We start from the raw sequence: 13,802 nt of genomic DNA on the forward strand, positions 1-13,802 counted from the left end.
TCTGCTAGTTTTACTGTGTGAGATAATTTCCTCACTCATGATAAAGAGCTTGGGCTCTAGAGTAAGACAAACAAGGATTAAAGCTATGAACTCTACTGCTTGTAGCTGTGTAACCTTGGGTAAATTACACAATCTCTCTGAGCTATAGTGTTCTCACCAATAAAATGAAAAAAGTAATGGATTTAAACGGAAAATTCATGTACAGTGTGGAGTTAACACATTCATTTTTGCTATGCAGAAATACAAAGCACAAACTACAGGTGGAAAATATTTATTCTTTCTAAAGGTCAACTAATGCAAGTCAAATGTACATTAAGGTACTATTTTATATCTATTTTACCAATTAAATACAAAGAAACTTTAATAAATCAGTACTGAGATTATGATAAAATAGGTACATATATATATACCATTTTTGAAGTTGTAAATTAAGAAAATGCTTTTGAAACAAAGTCTGTGAATATGTATTTGAAGTCATAAAGGCTGTCAAAGTCTACTTGAGACATGGCTCAACAGAAATGAAACTCAGAGACACGCCTATGGCACCATACACAGTAATGGCAACATGGAAATCTTTACAACTGTCTGATAAAAATAGGAAAAAATTAGTAATGGTATCAACATAATGAAATACTATGCACCCCTCAGAATTCATAATTATAAAAGTCAGTTATGTTGGCCATTTGACATTCTTTTTGGTTGCCTGGCCTCTGAGCCCCTTCCTGTACTAGGGAATTCCATACCTTATGAGTTTCAATGAGAAGCTGCAGAAGCAAAAAATTTCAGATTTTCATCTCCCCAGCCTTCCTTGACACTAGGCCATGGGCATGTGTCCTAGCAATCATTGCTCAGATGCTCTTGCCATGATTCAAAGGGGAGCTGGTGATCCAGAGAAGGGGTCAGGGTAGGTTTTCCTTTAGAAACAGCCATAGCTGGGGAGAAGGGGGACAGTGAGTAGATGATATAGCACACGGTGGTGCACCGTGTGTTAGATTGCTAGGGCTGTTATAACAAAGCACCATAAACTACATGGTTAGAAACAAGGTAAATTTATTATCTCATGGTTCTGGAGGCTAAAAGTCCAAAATCAAAGTGTTGGTAGGACTATGCTCCCTCTGAAACCTGCAGAGAAGACTCGTTCCTTGACTTTTGTAGCTTCTGGTGTTTGTTGCCAATCTTTGGCATTCCTTCACTTGTACCTGTGATTCTCCACTGCCTTTGTCATCACAAGGCCATCTCCTCCTTGTTTGTGTCTTTTCTCTGATAAGGAGACGAGTCCCATTGGATTAAGGACTCATCCCACTCCAGTAAAATCTCATTTGCACTAATTACACCTGCAACTATTTCCAAATGAGATCACATTCTGAGTGAGGCACAACATGTGGTATTTACTGACCTGTGACTATGTGTCTCCAGAGCAAGCTGAAATGAATAGTGCTTGGTGGCAGTGGTGGAATGTCCTTACTCCTCATGCTTGTGACTGACCAGGACCTTGTTTGGGGGTGTCTTGCCAACTATAGCCCTCCTATAAATTCTAAATGCTACCTAATGTCCTTTAATAATTCTTTCTATACTTAAACTAGCTATATTTCTTTTGCTATTCACCAATAATACTATACAACTATTTAAAAGTATAAAATATTTATGGGTTTTGATAAATATATAATGACATATACCCATCCTTAATGGTATCATACACCTTAAAAAAAACCTGCGCTCCACCTCTTCAAGTCTCCCTTCTCCCTAATTCCTGGCAACCACTAATCCTTTTTACTGTCTCCATAGTTTTGTGCTTCCCATGTCATATAGTTGGAATCATATAGTATGTAGCCTTTTCTTTCCCTTAGAAATATGCATTTAAGTTTCTTCCATGTCTTTTCTTGATTTGAGAGATCATTTCTTTTTATCATTGAATAATATTCTATTGTCTGGAGGTACCACAATTTATCTATTCATCTATTGAAGGACAAATATATAGTGTGGACTTTAGTTAGTAACAATGTATCCATATTAGATCATCAATTGTAACAAGTACAAGAAGTTAGTAGAGGAGCCCTGGCTGGTGTAGCTCAGTGGATTGAGTGCAGGCCTGTGAACCAGAGGATCATGGTTCGATTCCCAGTCAGGGCACATGCCTGGGTTGCAGGCTGGTTCCCAGCAGGGAATGCACAAGAAGCAACCATACATTGATATTTCTCTCCCTCTCTCCTTCCCTTCCTCTCTAAAGATAAATAAATAAAATCTTTAAAAAATAATTTAAAAAAAAGAAGTTAATAGAGGAGACTGTGTGGGGAGGGCAGGTGGAGGGGGCACTATGAGAATTCATGGTACTTTCTGTCCAATTCTTCTATAAACCTAAAACTGTTCCCCAAACAATCTATTAATTTAAAATAATTAACGTGAAAAATAACATTTAAAAATATATTTATGTTCAGGCCAGTGTGACTCAGTTGGTTGGAGCATTGTCCCGTAACCGAAAGGTTGCAGGTTCAATTCCTAACCAGGGCACATATCTGTGTTGTGCATACAATCCCCAGTCAGGAAACATACAGGAGGCAACCAATGGATGTCCCTCTCTTTCATCCATGTTTCTTTTTCTCTCTTTCTTTTTATTCCCCAACCCCTTCCTCTTTCTTTAAAATCAATGAACAAATCCTCAGATGAGGGTTTATAAAAAAAAACACATATATTTCTACTTTTCTGTTTCTAGTTCCAATTTCTTGACTCTGCTCAAATTGACACCACTTGATGATTTAAAAAAAGCTTTGCTCTTAAACCAATTTCTGTACTCATTGTTTTGCAGCATGATCTCAATTATATGCTAATCAGAGTTAACATTTACTGGTAGCATAACTATATGGGGCAATTTGTTTTCTTCTTCAGCTGACCTATGAATGAATGCTAGCTACTGTTAAATACAAACACATCCTAAGCAGTGCCATTATTAAATATTGAAAACACACTCATTTGGAATGGTAGATGAAAATTTTAGATGGCAACAATATCTGAATTTGTCAAAGTTCTTTTTAAATCAGTAAGAGAATTCAACCCTCAAAACTAAAATGTTAAGGCTGCTGGTTGGCAGCATGAAATTGAATGCAATGAGCCTGTTTTGGATCACTGCTTAGCTGCTAAGGTCAATAAGACCTTGTTTGTGCCATCTACAGTTTATGCATAAATCTAACAGCATAAACAGATACTCTAGCCAATTTACATTCTCAACAGCAACTCTGCATTTACAAATTGTTTCTGTCTTCTGAAAGGGGGGAAAGAACAATTTAATTGATTGCACATAGTGTCTCCCTTACAATTTTCTTAAATATATCAGGACAGCTGTGTTTTGTTTCAGAATTCCCTGTCCTCAGTTCTGAGCACAATCACGTGCTGCTCTGAGTATAGAGGCTCCTAAGAAACTCTGTGAAATGCCTAACAATGTTCTCCTTCTGCAGGATTCTTTTAAAAATCCACACAGAAATCCCTCTGCTAGGGATTCTGCAAAACTCATCAGATGTAATTTCCTCTTCTTATTGTAGAAGCTCTGCATGTTTCTTAAAAAGCAAAAGGAAAATTCTAATTAAGAGTATTTTTTACATGGATAAAATATGAAAGCTGATTTGACTGATGGTTAATCATTTTATGTGTAATTTTGATCCTCCATCTACTATTCATACTAAATGCCAATAAACAGGTTTCAAAGGAAAAATAAACTTGTGTGATACAGTTCTCTTTCACCGAAATAATAAGGAAATAGAGTGCTACATCTAGAAGAGATGAAGGCATTCATTTAAATATTCCATCTTAATATTATAGTTTCTAAAATCATGCCTTTTATAATAAACATGGTATTTTACATTTTTAATCACTTTTTCTATACCAAAGAAATTAATCTGCCCAGTGGGTCAAATGGAAAATAAAAACAGGGTTCCTGGCAAAGAAAAACAAAAACAAAAAAACCAAGTGATTCCATATATCAAAAGCTTTGCCTGGTGTTTGACTGTCTTGGGAACAGAGAGGAGCCATAAACAATGACCATAAACAAAAAACAATGTTAGATGGTATATCTATTATATCACACTACCCAGGAAGGCTTCACTGGACATGAGGGACACCAAGCTGAGTTCTCTTAGAGAAGGCAGGAGCACAGTGGTCAAGAGCACAGATTCTGCAATGAAACCACCTGGGTTTCAATTCCTACTCTACCTCTGACAGACTGTGTGAGTTTGAGCAAGTCATCTTGCTGCTCTGTGTCTCAGTTTCTTCACCCACAAAATAGGTTTAAGGGTTCTTGTTAAGATTAAATAGACTAATATAAAAAGATTTGAGAAGATTACCTGACAAATAAATGCCCTGTCAGTCTTAGCCAGTGTAACTGTTTGAAGATGGTGAGGCTTCAGAGAAGCCGAACCAAAGGGTGGGGTCCCACTTAAATAATGGGCAAAGACAAACAAGGTGGGGATGTGATACCTACATCATAGCCTTTCTGCAACGTTGGTTTAACTATATCTAATTCATCTGAGGAAAGTAGCAGGTCAGTACCACCTGGAGTCTCATTCTTTTGCTTGATGCTGGCCACTGACCTGTCTGGTCTGATGAGGAAAGAATTTGCAGGTGATGATAAAACAACGCCTATCTTTTCCCTCCCTTTTCCTGACATATTTTTGAGCCAGTAATTGATTTTGAAGAGACCAGCAGCCACCATTTCTTGATCTAGGTTTGTAGAAAGTAAAATAAGTCAAGAGCAGGTATGCAACCCATTCTTTCTTTACTGTGTATGAGTAATGAGGTGAACTGGGAGGGGATGAAGAACTTTGGAAAAAAAGAAGGCAAGTGACCCATTCCAATATCTTTGTAAAAAATGCAAATAACACAGTTCCAGTGAACAATTAATGGCATTTACTAGTGGAATGGTCTTCCTCTATAGAATGCTTTTGGTAGGGTATATCTGGTCTAGCTGGGATTACTTATAGTAAATATACCTGGAATTTATAAACTTATGAGACATAAAGTAGAAAATGTCACATAGGCTATGGAACTCTCTAATATAAAATGGAGATTCTCCTTCTGTGCAAGCAATGCCAACTGCACACATCACTTACACACATCCTGTCTTACTCTTGGCCCAGAGCAGCAAGAAAGGAAACAGAGCACTGTGGTGGAAGTCCTAGACCACTCCCCGGTTTGCTTGTCCCTTGCATTTCCTTCTATCCTTAAAATTGTAAATGCTCTTTGTAAAAATCAGGAGATATCACCTCATACCAGATAGAATGACTACTAGCAAAAAAGATAAGATTTAACAGGCAATGGTGAAGATATGAAGAAAAGGGAACCCTGGTACACTGTCAGTAGAAATGTAAACTAGTATGGCTAATACGAAATATGTAGATTTCTCAAAAAATTAAAAATAGAACTACCATATAACTCAACACTTGCATGTCTGTTTTCTGGTAAAAAAAAAATAAATTCACTATCTTGCAGAGATATCTGCACCCCTATGTTTGTTGCAGCATTTATTCACAATAGCCAAGACATAGAAACAACCTAAGAGTCCATCAAGAGTTAATGGATAAAGAAATTGTGGTATACACATACAATGGACTATTATTCAGGCAGAAAAAGAAGGAAACCCTGCCTTTTGTGACAACATGAATAAACTTGAGGACATTATGTTAAGTAAAATAAGTCATACAGAGGGAAGGAGAGTAGATGGAGGTGGAAGAGGAGTTAAGGGGGATAAATTATAATGGAAAAATAAATAAACAAACAAGTAAATGAATAAATAAGTCAGTGGCGGGGGGGGGGTGGAAGACAAATGCTGCATAATCTCACTTACACGTGAAATTCCAAGAAGTGAACTCAGAAACAAAGAGTAAAGTGGTGGTTGCCAGGGGCTGGGGGTGGTGGTGAGAGAAATGGAGAGAGCTTGGCCAAAGGGTACAAATTTCCAGTTATAAGATGAATAAGTTCTGGTATCTAACATATGGTATGGTGACTACAGTTAATAGTATTTTATTATATATTTGGAATTTGCTAAGAGAATTGATCTTAAATGTTCTCACCACACACACACACATGCACAAAGTTAATTATGTGATGTGATGGTTGAGTTTACTAAACTAATTGTGGTAATCAGTTCTCAATGTGAAGACCAAGGTCTTCCTAACTAGTGACCAAACAAATATCAATTATCAGACACAGGTTTCCAGAAAGATTAAACTATGCAGGTACCCTGGAAATGTCCCCTAAATTATAAATTCCCTGAAAGCAGTGTGTGTGTGCTATCTGTCTTTTTGAATCCTACTGGTTTGATCACAGGAAGAGCTTCTCTCAATTGCATTTGCCAGTCAGTCACCAGGGACATGAGGCAACCACTGCACAGCCAGCAATGACATCCACATTTTCTCCCTGAACACCTATCCATGTTTTTCTCCTAGTTCAGTAGAAAGATCGTGGGCTCTGGAGTCAGACAACCTGGGTTTGAATTCTATTACCCAACTATGAGCATGTTATTCACCCTTTGACTTTAATTCATGTACCAGTTAAAATGGGGATGGTTATAACATCCTAGGGCAATTTTGAAGAATCAATCACAGAAAATATGTTAATTTGCTGGAACATAGTAGGTAGGCAATTGTCTTAGTCTGTTCAGGCTGCTATAACAGAATACTATAAACTGAGTGACTTATAAATGGCATAAATTTATTTCTCACAGTTTTGGAGGCTGGGAAGTCCAAGATCAAAGCACTAGCATATTCAGTATCTGGTAAGATTACAATTCCTGGTTCATAGATGTGTTCTCATGATGGAAGGGGTGAAAGAGCAGTCTGGGGACTGTTTTGTAAAAGTGCTTATCCCATTCATGAGGGCTCTGCCCTCATGACCTTATCACTCCCCAAAGGCCTCACCTTCTAACTATCACATTGGAGATTAGGTTTCTTTTGTCTTTTTTGATTCTTGTTTATTCTATTATATTTGTCCCAGTTTTTCCTCCTTTGACCTCCTCTGCCTAGCCCCATCCCCCTGTCCCACAGTCCATCTGCACCTCATTGTCCATGTCCTTAGGTCATTCACACATAATTAGGCTTCAACATATGAATTTGATGGAAGACACAAGACAAAAATATTCATTCTATATATAGTGGCCATGCATATTGGTTACCTCTTTGATCTTCTCTTGGACAACCACTACTAATGATGGTTTTGAAAACATTCTCTTAACGTGTCCAACTTGACCTGCATCCCATAGGTAAAATCCTCCTTCTGTCTTCTGCCTGCAAGGATGATTTGCCGGTCCAAGTCTATGATCTTTAGACTCATGGTCTTCTCCAGACAAATAGGGATATATCTGCCATGTAATTATACCTCTATTCATTTGGGTCCCAGTTCACTAGGAAGCTCTCAATTGGCAAGGATGTAGGTGGAGAGTGGCTGAGCAATAAACAGAAAGTTTTAATTTGTGACTATGACTTGACAGCATCCTTGTGAAAAGCCATGAATCCTCATCTAAAGGACAATAAAAGAAACACTCCCAGCCAGATACATGAAGAAGTGATCTACTCTTAGAATTGTAGCTGTTACTTTACTTATTTAACTCAGGGAAACTTGCTAATCTCTTTAAGTTTCCATTTCTTATTTTATAAAACAGGAACGATGAGTCCTACATCTCAACACTCTGAAGATTAAAGAGAATTATAGGAAGTAAATGCCACTGGTCTAGGGTCTAACATATAACCAGCATTAATTAATACATGCTGAACCGAAACCTTCTCAAACATAACTATGCTTTAAAAGTTCTGTTTTTGACTGCAGTACACTGAGCTCCATAGAGATAGTGCCGGAGCAAGTTTAAGCCAGATGGGCACTGGGTGACTCCGTGCTGGCTGAGGAAAAGTAACTAAACATTGGCCAAGGAGATTCTAAGAAGCCTAGAGGCAAAATGTCATCATATGCTGTCTTTGTGCAAACTTGCCAGGAGGAGCACAGGGAGCTTTGATAAACTTCTCAGAGTTTTCTAAGCAGTGCTCAGAGATGTGGAAGACCATGTCTGCTAAAGAGAAAGGAAAATTTGAAGACATGGCGAAGGTGTACAAGGCCTGTTATGAAAGAGAAATGAAAATTTATAATCCCTCTAAAGGGGAAACAAAAAAATTTCAAGGATCCCAATGTATCCAAGTGGCCTCCTTCAACTTTTTTCTTGTTTTGTTCTGAGTATCGCCCAAAAATCAAAGGAGAGAATCCCAGCCTATCCACTTGTGATGTTGCAAAGAAGCTGGGGGAGATATCCTGCTGCCAATGACAAGCAGCCTTATGAAAGGAAGGCTGCTAAGCTAAAGGAGAAATACGAAAAGGATATTGCCACATACTGAGCTAAAGGAAAGCCTGATGCTGCAAAATAAGGGAGTCATCAAGGCTGTAAAAAGCAAGAAAAGGAAGGAAGAGGAGGAAGATGAAGATGAAAAACAAGATGACAATGATAAATAAGTCAGTTCTATCATAGTATTTTCTTGTCTAAAAAGCATGTACCCCCTGTATACAACTCACTCCTTTTAAAGAAAAAAAATTGAAATGTAAGGCTGTGGAAGATTTGTTTTTAAACTGTACAGTGTCTTTTTTTGTATAGTTAACACACTACCAAATGTGTCTTTAGATTATTCTGTCCTGGTGGTATTTTCAACAGCCACTAACCTTGCCTGGTACAGTATGGGGGCTATAAATTGGCATGGAAGTTTAAAGCAGGTTCTTGTTGGTGCACAGCACAAATTAGTTATATATGGGGATGGTAGTTTTTTCATGTTCAGTTGTCTCTGATGAAACTTATACAGAATAATTGTTGTTCTGTTAACTGAATACCAGTCTGTAACTGCAAAAAAAAAAAATTACAGCTGTTTTGTTGACATTCTGAATGCTTCTAAGTAAATACAATATTTAATTAGTAAATAAATAAATAAAAGTTCTGCTTTTTCCCAGAGTTATAAAAACAAAATTTATAACCAAGAAGTTGCCAGAAAAACAATGATTGGGAGGGAATATAGTGTAGTGGTTAAAATCATAGTCTTTTGATTTAAAGCATTAATTTGAATCCCGAAGCCTTTGTTACTGTGTGACTTCAGACAACTTATCTTCTCTTTGCCGAGTTTACAAAATGAGGATAATCATAAAAGAGAATTTTATGTAAAGCATTTAGGAGAATGTCAGGCATGTAATAATTTCCTAGTAAATGTCAGCTATCATTATTTGAGAACGTCTGGATTTTATTTTTACTTTGCTGGTCATATGATAAATTAAACAGCAAATGTACTAATTAAGTCAGCAATGAAAATCATTTTATTTTCAGTCAATTCTACATTATTAATAAGTAAAGGTACATAGAGGAAAAATAACAGTTTTATACCATAAAATATTAATTAGAAGAAAATATAATACCAAAAATGTCATTTTTTACTTCATTCTATAATTCTGTGGTACTGAAATTGTTTTGCTAAGGTCAAAATCTAATCATTGAAAAAACAGGCTAGTAAATCTCCTGATTTTACCTTAAGTAAAAAATAACTCTGAAATAGAATTAATGCTATTGAAAAACTACCTATCTGATTTATTAAAAACAAGTAAATCATATACACTTCTTAAAATTCCAAGAAACTAAAGTAAATGTGACAACATGTTTAGTAGGTTTTATGGACCTGATTAGTTCATGGCCAGATATCAGCAATAGACTAGGGTGAAACAATACACTTGAGAACAACATGTGAAATAATTTTCACCTCCTTTACATAGGTAATTCCACAGAAGTTTATTTGCTTATTTTTGTTTAAACTACCTGAATAATAAGCTATGAATTCAAGGCATCTACACTTGCTATTAGGCAGCATAGGATGAAAATACAGAATAGGTAGTTGGTTACTGGCAAGAAAAGTACCACCTACTTACTGGAGTTTTTTAGGTCAGAAACATGGATCTCAGCTACTCTGTTGCCTAAAAAGGCTCTTCTCTGACACAGACAGAGGCAAGAAACCAAGGAGACAGAAGTACTAGTCTGAACTAGTGCAGTTTATCTTACACTTTTATGGCTCAGTTCTGATCCATTTTATGACTGGTGAGGTGACTACTGTGATTACTAATGAGAGTCAAAAATCAGTAACTTTGATTCACAAGTCAAACTTTACCTTTCAAAATATGCTTTTTGAATACAGCAAGCATTTCTCAATCAATTTTACTTCAATAAAAATGGACCTATATTCAAACTGTCCATCTCTAATGAACCACATAAGCATTAAAAAAAAAAAAAAAACACCTCTCATCTGGCCTGGCTAAGAGTCTAACTCTAAAGATGTTTAATTAAATGTAATTATATTTTGAAAAATTTAAAAAATGTTTAGTTTAAAATATTTAAACAATGGCTATTTCACCAATACCTAATATAGAAGGTAGGCAAAACAAAAAATAATTAACTATCTAAATGATCTCATTAAAATAACTGTTTAAAGATTTAGCTTATTCACCAAGATACAAGGTACTATTCTTTTGAACAGTATGGTAGAATTCTATTATTTCTCTAGAGTAAGGTCAGCAAACTTTTTCTTTAAAGGACTAGATAAACACTTTAGGCTTATAAGCCATGTGATTCTCAACTCCTCAAATTATGCTGTTGTAGCACAAAAAAAGTCCATAGGCAACATGTAAACAAATGAACATTGTTGTGTTCTAATAAAACTTTATTTATAGACTCTCAAAATAGAATTTTATGTAATTTTCACATATCATAAAATACTTCTTTTTATTTTTTCAACCATTTAAATATATAAAAATTATTCTTAGATCATGAGCTATATAAAATGAGGTGGTGGACCAGGTTTGACCTGGTAGCTATAGTTTTCTCACCTCTGCTCTAGTCAAAGGTCAGGAACACCACCTCCATTGCAGGCTTTCTGTCCCATAAAGAGAGAGTAAGAGCACATTTGCTCACTGAGGACATGCTTTGGTTCCAGGTGCCACCAAAACCATGACTCATTCTAGCAGGATCCTGAAGGTTCACTTTTCAGTCTTTCTCTTGACTTTTTCTCCTCCAAAGCAAACTTTAAACACACTTAAAAAATGGTATTAAAACTCGGAGAATTAGAGTTCCAGCCAAGATGGAGGTGTAGGTAGAAACTGTTTGCTTCCTCACACAGCCACAAGGAGGATAACAACCAATCTAATATCAGTAAAAAACTGTACTTGAACAAGAATTAAATAAAAAAAGTAAAAAACCAGAAGCACCAGAAAATCAAACTGCATGGAACTGTGACAACCAAAGAATTAAAGAAAAAATCAACCATAACAACCAGACCAGTGCGCCAAGACTAAGAAACATGGCCCAAATGAAAGAACACAGCAAAACCTTAGAACTAAGTGCTGAGGACATTGCCAATCTATCTGATGGAGAATTTAAAACCCCGGTAATCAAAATGCTCACAGAACTAATTGAGCTTGGTCAAAAAAAAAAAAGAACACATGAAAGATACCCAAAATGAAATAAAGCAAAATATTCAGGGAACCAACAATGACAAGAAGGAAACCAGCATTCAAAATAATGATTTGGAACAAAAAGGAAGAAATAAACATCTAACTGGATAAGAATGAAGAAACAAGAATCAAAAAAATGAAGAGAGACTTACAAACCTCTGGGACAGCCTGAAACATTCTAATACACGAATTATAGGAGTGCCAGAAGGAGAAGAACAACAGCAAGAAATTGAGAACCTATTTCAAAAAATAATGGAGGAGGCCTGGCTGGTATAGCTCAGTGGATTGAGCGCGGGCCTGTGAACCACACGATCACGGTTCGATTCCCAGTCAGGCCACATGCCTGGGTTGCAGGCCAGTTCCCAGCAGGGGACTCACAAGAAGCAACCATACATTGATATTTCTCTCCTTCTCTCCTTCCCTTCCTCTCTAAAGATAAATAAATAAAATCTTTAAAAATAAAAATAAAAAAATAATGGAGGAAACATTTCCCCAATTGGGTGAAGGAAATCGAGTTCTAGGAAGTCCAGGAAGCCCAGAGAGTCCCAAAGAAGGTGGACCCAAAGAGAAGCACACCAAGGCACATCATCAAGTAACTCAAGATTAAAGACAAAGAGAAAATCCTAAAAGCAGCAAGAGAAAAGGAGACAGTTACCTACAAAGGAGTTCCCATAAGGGTATCAGCTGATTTCTCAAAAGAAACCTTACAGGCAAGAAGGGGCTGGAAAGAGGTATTTGAAGTAATGAAAGGCAAGGACCTACAGCCAAGATTACTCTATCCAGCAGAGTTTCATGTAGAATGGAAGGGCAGATAAAGTGCTTCCCAGATACAGTCAAGTTAAAGGAGTTCATCACCACCAAGCCCTTACAATATAAAATGTTGCAGGGACTTATCTAAGAAAAAAGAAGATGAACAATAAAATGACAACAAACTCATAACTATCAAAAAATGAACCTAAAAGAAATGAAAACAAAAACTAAGCAAACAACTAGAACAGGAACAGAATCAGAGAAATTAACATCACAGAGGGAGTTCAGTGGGGAGGGGGAAGGGAGGAATAGCAGGGAAAAGGTACCGGGAATAAGAAGCATAATTAGTAGGCATAAAATAGGTGGGGAGAAAAATGGTACAGGAAACAGAGGCCTCAAAGAATTTATATGTACAACCCATGGATATGAACTAAGGGGGGGAGATGCTGGAGGGCTGGAGGGGAAGGGTGGAACAAGAATAAAGGGAGAAAATTTGGGAAAACTGTAATAGCATAATCAATAAAAATACTTAAAAATACAAATAAATAAAACTCATAGAATTAAAACATATCCAAAAAACTAAGGGGGGGGGGGTGCGCATGGAAATGAAAAGGAGGTGGGGAGAGTTGGGTGGATGGGCTGGGATGAGAGTAAAAGACTATTTTTAAGAAATAGTCTTGACTATTTTTAAGAAAACTATACTTGAACAACAGTTAAGAAAAAAAGAGATCAGCTTCTTCAGGAAAAAAATATCCAAAGATCAAAATAGTGCATTCAATAAGAAGAAGTGAGTAGTTCCATCTCACAATTGTATCTTAGTCAGTCATGAAACACAGGGGTTTCCAACCCCCGGTCTGTGGCCGATTAAGAAAGCAGCTACACAGCAGGAAGTGGGCAGCAGGCAAAGGAATGAAACTTCATCTATATTTACAGCTGCTCCATTAGGTCTCATTACAGCCTGAGCTCCACCTCCTGTCAGATCTTCTTTGGCATAAGATTCTCATAGGAGCATGAACCCTCCTGTGAATTGTGCATGTGGGGATCTAGGTTGCACCCTCTTTATCAGAGTACCTGATGATCTGATGTGGAGCTACGGTGGAGATGCTAGCGCTGGGGAGCAGCTGCAAATACAAATTATCATTAGCAGAGAGGTTTGACTGCCCAAGACCATAATAAATCAGTTGCTTGCAGACTCATATCAACTGCCCCCCGCCCCCCATTACTGAGTAGCAAGTGACAATTAAGCTGCATCTGGTGGCAGGCTATAAAGCTATCCCTTCTACCCCAGTCTGTGGAAAAATTGTCTTCCATGAAACTGGTCCCTGGTGCCAAAAAGGTTGGGGACTGCTGATATAACAGAATTTTACAAAGTGCCTACTCTGCACAGTGCCTTAAGAGTGCTGAGGATGCAGAGATGAATAAGACATGGTCCTTGCCCTGAAGAATTCCATGGTCTGCCATGGGAGACAGAGAAGTAAACTTGGGATACCATCACACTGCTGTGTTAGGATGGGTACAGGCATCCTCATCCTGTTTCAGGAGTACCCAGGTCA

At 37.2% G+C, this 13,802-nt stretch overlaps 1 protein-coding gene and 1 pseudogene across 2 annotated transcripts in view; one reads left to right on the plus strand and one right to left on the minus strand.

Moving 5' to 3' along the window:
• LHFPL3 (LHFPL tetraspan subfamily member 3) overlaps positions 1-13,802 on the minus strand; it is a 609,574-nt gene that overhangs the window by 529,526 nt on the left and 66,246 nt on the right. The gene's annotated exons all lie outside the window — the stretch shown is intronic.
• Positions 7,898-8,478, plus strand: LOC118994407 (high mobility group protein B1-like; annotated as a pseudogene).

The sequence above is a fragment of the Sturnira hondurensis genome, unplaced genomic scaffold (genome assembly GCF_014824575.4).
Source record: "Sturnira hondurensis isolate 20B ecotype Veracruz unplaced genomic scaffold, ASM1482457v3 Scaffold0009314, whole genome shotgun sequence".
NCBI lineage: Eukaryota > Metazoa > Chordata > Mammalia > Chiroptera > Phyllostomidae > Sturnira > Sturnira hondurensis.